This window comes from Megascapheus bottae, chromosome 11, assembly GCF_031878675.1.
Source record: "Megascapheus bottae isolate mThoBot1 chromosome 11, mThoBot2.hap1, whole genome shotgun sequence".
NCBI lineage: Eukaryota > Metazoa > Chordata > Mammalia > Rodentia > Geomyidae > Megascapheus > Megascapheus bottae.
Window position 1 is genome coordinate 28,524,854 of NC_143519.1, and position 7,692 is coordinate 28,532,545.

The 7,692-nt window shown below is 36.8% G+C and overlaps 1 pseudogene; it reads left to right on the top strand.

Moving 5' to 3' along the window:
- The first annotated feature begins 2,890 nt into the window (after nucleotides 1-2,890).
- Nucleotides 2,891-4,965, top strand: LOC150056857 (anaphase-promoting complex subunit 5 pseudogene; annotated as a pseudogene).
- The last annotated feature ends 2,727 nt before the right edge of the window (nucleotides 4,966-7,692 follow it).

The window sequence follows — 7,692 nt, forward strand, 5'->3', positions numbered from 1 at the left end:
TGCATTGTTAATAAACATTGCTGGATTCCCTCAGAGACCACATAATATGAATCCCTGAGGATATATTTCAGTATGGATGTTAGAAAGATACTGAAATGAGACAAGCAACACTAGGCAACTCTTCTTCCTCCACTGCCCTCATTATTTCTTTCAAGACATCTAGGGTAAGCAAAGTTAGAACTATTCCACATTATCTAGCTGAATCTTAAAGATATGCATGTCATCAGGGAAATCTATATAAATACAAATAGTTTTCATTTCAAGTACCAAAAAATCACATGCGATGGCAAAACATACTGTAATAGATATAGATATAGATATAGATCAGTAAATTCATCAATGTGAAATGTTCTTTGTGGTGGGAGAAGATATTGGTGGATCAAATGGAACTACCAGAGGGAGAAGAAAAGAAAAAAGTTAGAGAAGAATAAAGGTAATGCCCATCATGTCCTTCATCATTGCTTTTGTACTGTCAAAACAGGGAAATTCTAAGAGGTTTGTCTAGACTGGGGTTGGATATTATGAGCAAGTCACCAGGCTTATATTTTCTATTATTTTCCTTTCTCTAACTTTTTTAGTTTTGCATCATGTTTACATCTATAGAGGCATAAAATGATGTGGCACAAAGCAACGTGTAGCAATTGCCACACGAAATGATTCCAGACTATTCCAGTATTTTCTAAAATAGTATTTTACTAAAATGATATAAATAGGATAATAATTTAATAAGATAAATATGGAGAGATAATACAATACTTGTTGCAGTTTAAGGAACTTACTCTAAGATACTCTCTTCATATGATAAATATATGTATACATACATATATTTGAAAAATGAAACAAAGTATATAGAAATGGAAGATTGATTGGCAAAATTATCTCTACAAGCAAAAGCACAGAGAAATACACAACAGTATTACAACGATGTTCATTGCAGCACTATTTACCATAGCAAAGATATGGAACCAACCCAGATGCCCCTCTGTTGATGACTGGATCAACAAGATGTGGTATTTATACACAATGGAACTCTATGCTGCCATCAGAAAGAACGACATCTCCCCATTTGTAAGGAAATGAAAAGTGTTGGAAAAATTGTATTAAGTAAGCCAGACCCAAAGGAACATAGGACCAATGGTTTCCTTCATTTGTCATAATTACTATATACTTTGGACTCTCCTAGTAGAGGTTTACAAGAGGGAAAAACATAGATACATAAGGCCATATAGGATGATGCTAAATGAAAGGACCTCCAGGATATGGAAACAAGATCTTCATCTTGTGTGATTATTGTTCTTAATGTACTATGTTATTTCTCATCTCTTGTAGTGTCTTGATTATTCTCATATTATTACAGTATCTGATCTTGTTATCTGGTATATTGTATATATGTTTATTTGAAATAGGATAGGGAATGTGGGAAAACAAGATTAGGGGAGGGGGTTGGAGGAGGGAAATAGGGACAAAAACTTGAGAAGGGGTATCAATGTTTGTGAAGTAATGCACCTTCAATCTGGTGAATATAATGTAACCCTTCTATTAATTATAATAAAAATAATATTTTATATAAAAAGAAATATTCAACAGTGATAGAGACCCAGCTCATTATCTCAGCAGATTCTAAATTACATTTTTTACTAGCATTTAATGTGGAAGATCAGCAGATTTTTAAGCATCCTAGAAGGACTGCCAAAAAATGTGAGAAACCAAAGGTAAACAAAACAAAACAACAACAACCTAGATATCAGTTTAAACTTGAATGACACATAGGCTTCTACGGATGTTGTGTAGGGTGTAACTGCTGTGGATTATGTCCACAGAGCCAGCTTCATTGTCCAGTCAATCAGTAAATTACAAACTGGTAGTGTTGCTGATTTGAAGCACAGGAAGAAAATGGTTACTTTGGCAATTAAGCTATTCCTATACAGTGGTGATCACACACTCCTGAGCAAAGAGAATAGACTTGTGTAAAACTCTCATGTGGAAAAAGTAAAAGCAAACAAAACAAAACACCTACACATGCACATTTAATAATTCACTGAGATATGCTTTGCCTCTTATTACTATAGGCCGTCACTTGGCAAGAAGAAATAATATAACCTGAAACTTTTGCACTCACAAACTGTGATACTGCAGTGAAATGTTATATATTTAAAGTGAATATAGTTTATTTCAGCTTAAGTAGCAATCTTAGGGATGGGAGTTGAAAAAAAGATGAAATAATTGAATACCACTGTAAATATCATCTTATGCTCACTGTAGAATTTACACATCCACCTTAATTAATATAGAAGTTTCATGTTCTCAAGGAAGATATAAAGAAATCTCTAGTTACATTTTCACTTACAGTATGATGGTAATGTTCAAATTTGAAACATAGCTCAAGGGTATTTGTTATCACATTTTAATCATTTTAGAAGTAAATACTGCATACACAAGTTTCTAGGTAGAAAAACATAAATGATATTGTGTGACAAATAAGAACATTTATGGAAACTTTAATTTGAAACACACGTGATCCAACCATACTTCACATGGTTATTCGAAACTTTGTTGCTTCTGGTTTGCCTTAAAGTTAGTCTTTTGCTAAATGACTGTGTAGGAAGTATATATGATATACAAGTGTATAAAAATTTTGTGATTATTCCATATTTTATTAGTTAATATATAACTATATATTGCGCTAACTTATATGGCCATATTATTTCTTTACATAGCTAAAAAATATCTCTTTTAATCACGGCGCTGGTGCTGCTGAACGAGATGGGCCACACGGAGATGGAAGCTCAACCTGATGCTTCTGCCGCTGCTGCAGGGTCCAGACATCATATTGTCAAACCTATACAAGTGAATTAAAGAATCTTATCCTCCGCTGGCAAATTCAGTGCAGATCAGAATCAAACTGATGGCTGACAGCGAATTGAAGGATATGGGACACTTTTCTGATGACCTTTCAGATTCCTTTTCCGGAACTGAACCAGAGGTTCACAAAACAAGTGTAATAGGCTTGTTTCTGCATCACGTAAGCTTTTTTGCAGTCAAGTATTTAACCTATACACCGCCCTCCAATAGTACTTCCAGAACTGTGAAAAAAAAAAAAACAGTGGAGGATGCTGACATGGAACTGGCCAGTGGAGAGGAGGGTGAAAGGAAAATGGAAAAGGAAGAACTTGATGTATCTGTAACAGAAGTGGAGGTGTCTTGCAGTGGGCCTCTATCTCAAAAGCAAGCTGAGCTTTTTTTTTTCTTTCTCAGCAGGCTTCACTGTTGAAAAATGATGAGAAGAAAGCCCTCACTTCCAGCATCCTTGCCGAAAGAACTGAACAACTAGTTGAAAGGTAATCCAGACTTTGCTGAAGCACATTGCCTCAGCTACTTAAACAACCTCCGCGTCCAAGTTGTCTTCAGCTCAACACACAAACTCCTTCATTATTTCGACCACCTGATTCTCACTGGGGCAGAGAGCAAGAGTAACGGGGAAGAGGGCTCTGGCCGAAGCCTGAGATATGCTGCACTAAACTTGGCTGCCCTGCACTGCTGCCTCGGTCACTACCAACAAGCAGAGCTCACCCAGCAGGAGGCAATTAGGATTGCCCAAGAGCCCAACGACCACGAGGGTCTCCAGCACTGTTTTAGCTGGCTTTATGTCCTGGGGCAGAAGAGATCTGACAGCTATATTCTGATGGAGCACTCAGTAAAGAAGGCAGTACCTTTTGGGTGACTGTACCTTGCTTCCCTGGGGATACAGTCCCTGGTTCAACAGAGAGCATTTGCTGGGAAGACAGCCAGCAAACTGAAGGATGCCCTGAAATGGAACTTCTGCACTGGAAGCATAGTGGCCTGTCCCAGCTCATTGGCATCTGCATTGCCCAGAAAAGGGCCATCTGGAGGCTGTACGGCTGCAGCCCATGGCCCTGCAGCAAGCCCAGATGTTGCTAAGCATGAACATCTGGAATCTGGGAACTCAGGCGTGCAACAAAACAACACCGAGTCGCCCTGTGCCACCTTGCAGAGCTCCCCTCGGAGCAAGGCTGTTGCGCTGCAGCTGCGGAAGTGTTGAAGCACTTGAAGGAATGATTTCCACCCAATATTCAGCATGGCCAGTTATGGATGCTATGTGATCAGAAAATCCAGTTTGACCAAGCCATGAATGATGGCAAGTTTGATTTGGCAGATTCACTCGTTACTGGGTCCACGGCTCTTAACAGCATTGAGGGTGTCAATAGAAAAGCAGTTGTATTTCAAGCTCAGAACCAAATGACGGAAGCGCACAAGCTTTTGCAGAAATGGTTGACCTACTGTGAAAAGATGAAGAACGCAGAAATGGTGATCAGCATCCTGCTGTCTTTGGCAGAGCTGTACTGGCAATCTTCCTCCCCTACCATCGCCATGCCTGTGCTGCTGCAGGCCCTACCCCTCTCCAAGGAGTACCGCTTACAGTACTTGGCCTCCAAAACCGTGCTGAACTTGGCTTATGCCCAGCTCGTCCTTGGGGTTTCAGAACAGGCCTTGACACTTCTCCACATGGCCATCGAGCCCATTCTAGCTGGTGGAGCTATCCTGGACAAGGATCGCGCCATGTTCTTAGTGGCCAAGTGCTAGGTGGCTTCCTTGGCTTCCTATGATCCAACGAAGAGAGCTGAAGCTTTGGAGTCTGCCATTGAGAATCCCAACGAAGCCAAGAACTATTTTGCGAAAGTCGACTGCAAAGAGCGAATCCAGGACATCACCTACTTCCAGGCCAAATTGTACCGTGTCCTAGGGAAGACACTGGAGAGGAACCGGTGTGCCACGCTTTTCAGCCAGCTGCATCAGGAACTGCCTGCCAATGCCATGCCCTTGATCAACCACATCTACAGGGAGCATTCCTGCTGGTGTTGTGCAGGGCTTGGTTTACCCGACCCACCTCCTACCCCCGCTGCACACTGGTTGTGGTGGTGGAACTCTGTCATGTCAGTAAACTGAATTCTGTTGTGTTTGTCAAAAAATATATCTCTTTTAATGAAAGATAATTCTGCCTAGAACACACTGTCTTGCTTATATTTCTTTATATTAATATGAGATTCCTATGGAGAAAGCTTTTCCAATATATTCAGTAGCCTTTGTTCTAGCGTCTTCTGTACCTTTTACTTATGTTTCAAGCCTTCCTATTACTGTGCTGTGTATCTGAAGACACTTAAAACAGCACATTAAAAATTGATATCATGTATTCACATCTACCATCAATCACTATAGCTTTTATACATGTGTGTGATAGACAATGATGAAAGTATTTACTCATTATTTATTCCAGATCTCTAGATGTTTCTTCAAACTTGCAAATATTCAATTTGTTATATCTGCTAATTTTTAATTTCAATTAAACATGTCCTTTACTTTCAAACTATGTAATTAACTGTGCTGGTTTCATACATCAATTATCTATATTGTTTATTATGATTAAAATAGTCCCTTGCTTTTTAATTTTAACATTTCTTGTGTTTATGCTTCACTAAACCCATATAATTAGTTAAAAACAATTACCTTTGGAAATGTTTTTCTTGTTTCCCACCACCTACATCTCCATGATAAAGTCAGCCTCTCCGTTGGATATGTTTCCAAATGAATCCAGGATCTAAGCTAGCAATTTCTTATTTTCATGTTCTACACTACAACAAGTAATATAACATACCCTATTATTCTCCCCATGAGGTCTCAGTGTTTCAATTCACATTGTTTACGTGTTAGAACATTCTCCTATCTGTTCATTTTCACCTCTTTAATTTTAATTCCTAATTTCCCAAGACTTTCTGCTGCTCTTCATTGTGTTTGCTGTCAGATTGTTTAGATCCTTATATTTGTAGCCCCAGTCTGGTTAGTTGTACATTTGTATAGATATATGAAATTTTAATGAAATAGTCACTTAATTTTAATTAAAATATGTTGTAATTCTAGCTGGTTCAAAGCTCTTAAACCACAGTAAACATTTTAATCTATGCAGTTGTGTCCACAATAACTACAAATTTGAAGTCACATTATATAAGGTAGTATTTAGCATTTGTGAACTTTAAAATTAAGTAAAATATTTAAAAAACTTTTTTATAGCAATGTTTCAGTTGAGTAGTTATATTTCAGATTTGCTCATTGGATCGATGTCCTTTGGAGCTACATAAACGAACTTCTCAAGGGATGGCAGAGGCATTAACAAATAGGTTATAACAAATAGGTCAGAAACATGTACAAATTCAGGGAACAAGTTGTTTAATTTCCTAAGAACATAGCATTAGTCTTATCCAAGACATAGCAGCACAGGTTGACAATCCTATTTAAGACTTAAATTGGAGTAATGAGCGGGAGGTGTGGCCTAGCATATTATGCCAGTCCTAGTAAAGCACAAGGTCATAAGTTCAAATTCTTAATATTGGGGACAAAAGAGAGAGAAGGAAGGAAGGAGGGAGGGAGGAAGAAGGGAGGGAGAGGAGAGAGGGAGGGAGGGAGAAAGAAGGAAGGAAGGAAGGAAGGAAGGAAGGAAGGAAGGAAGGAAGGAAGGAAGGAAGGAAGGGAAAGGAGGAACTTTACTCATTTGCAGATCTGCTCTTGATGTAGAAACAAATTTCCATACTTCTCCATCCTTTAATATGTTTGCCTAAGAGAAGGAATAGTTGTGAAGGACAGAGACACAGACTTTTTCTTCTTTCACTTTCTTAAAGCCTATCACATTACATCACATTACAGACATATAATAGTACTCCATAAGAACTCACTGAATAATTAAATACAATAGATTATTTGACTGCCTCAGTATAGTTTAACAAAACACTTAATATGTAAACCTTGGGGAAAATTAAATGCAAATATGTTTGAGATTTTACTAGAAGATTAAAAGGACTATAAAATAAATTATCTTACTGAGAGCTTACTTACTATAAATTCAGAAATTAGAGTTAAATTCAGTGCTATGTTTCATGGGAATTTGATTGTGTGTGAGTTTTCAAAATTTTTCTTCCATGAAAGTTTCATTTACCAAAGTTCTGTGTTATTGGTATGTCTGTTAAACAAGTTAATTAAGATGGTTTAATATATTAGGTAAACTTCCCCTGTATTATTATGGTTTGTGTGAAAACAAAATTTCTATATCTAATGACTTTGAATGAAACAATAGTTGTCATGGAAAATATCTGGCAAAAACAAATCAGATTATATTTGTTTCCACTGGGAAACAAATAATGTGTAACTGTAAAATATCTGTTAAGGGAGTCATTAAATTTGAAAATAAAATTATTCCATTAGTTATTTTCTTATTTATTCATCGAATATATTTAAAATATTTCTTCATGATTTTGAATCATGATTGTTGATAGAATATGAAAATTTTGGATATAGACTTTGCTATTGTCAATATAAAGCTCTATTAAGAAAATAACTATGTTTTCAAAAATATTTACTTAATTAGAACAATTAAAAATACACATTTTGAGCTGGAAAGATAATCTATAACTAAAATACATTCTTGCCTTACTTAAAATATAGAAGCAAATATGAACACATATTTAATTAAATAAAACATATATATATATATATATATATATATATATCTAAGTCTTTTAACCACAGTATCACTTCTGGGTTTTCTGGTAGTTAATTGGAGATAAGAGTCTCAGCCTTTTGTGCTCAGCCTTACTTTGAACCAGGATCTTAAGATCTCAGTCTCCT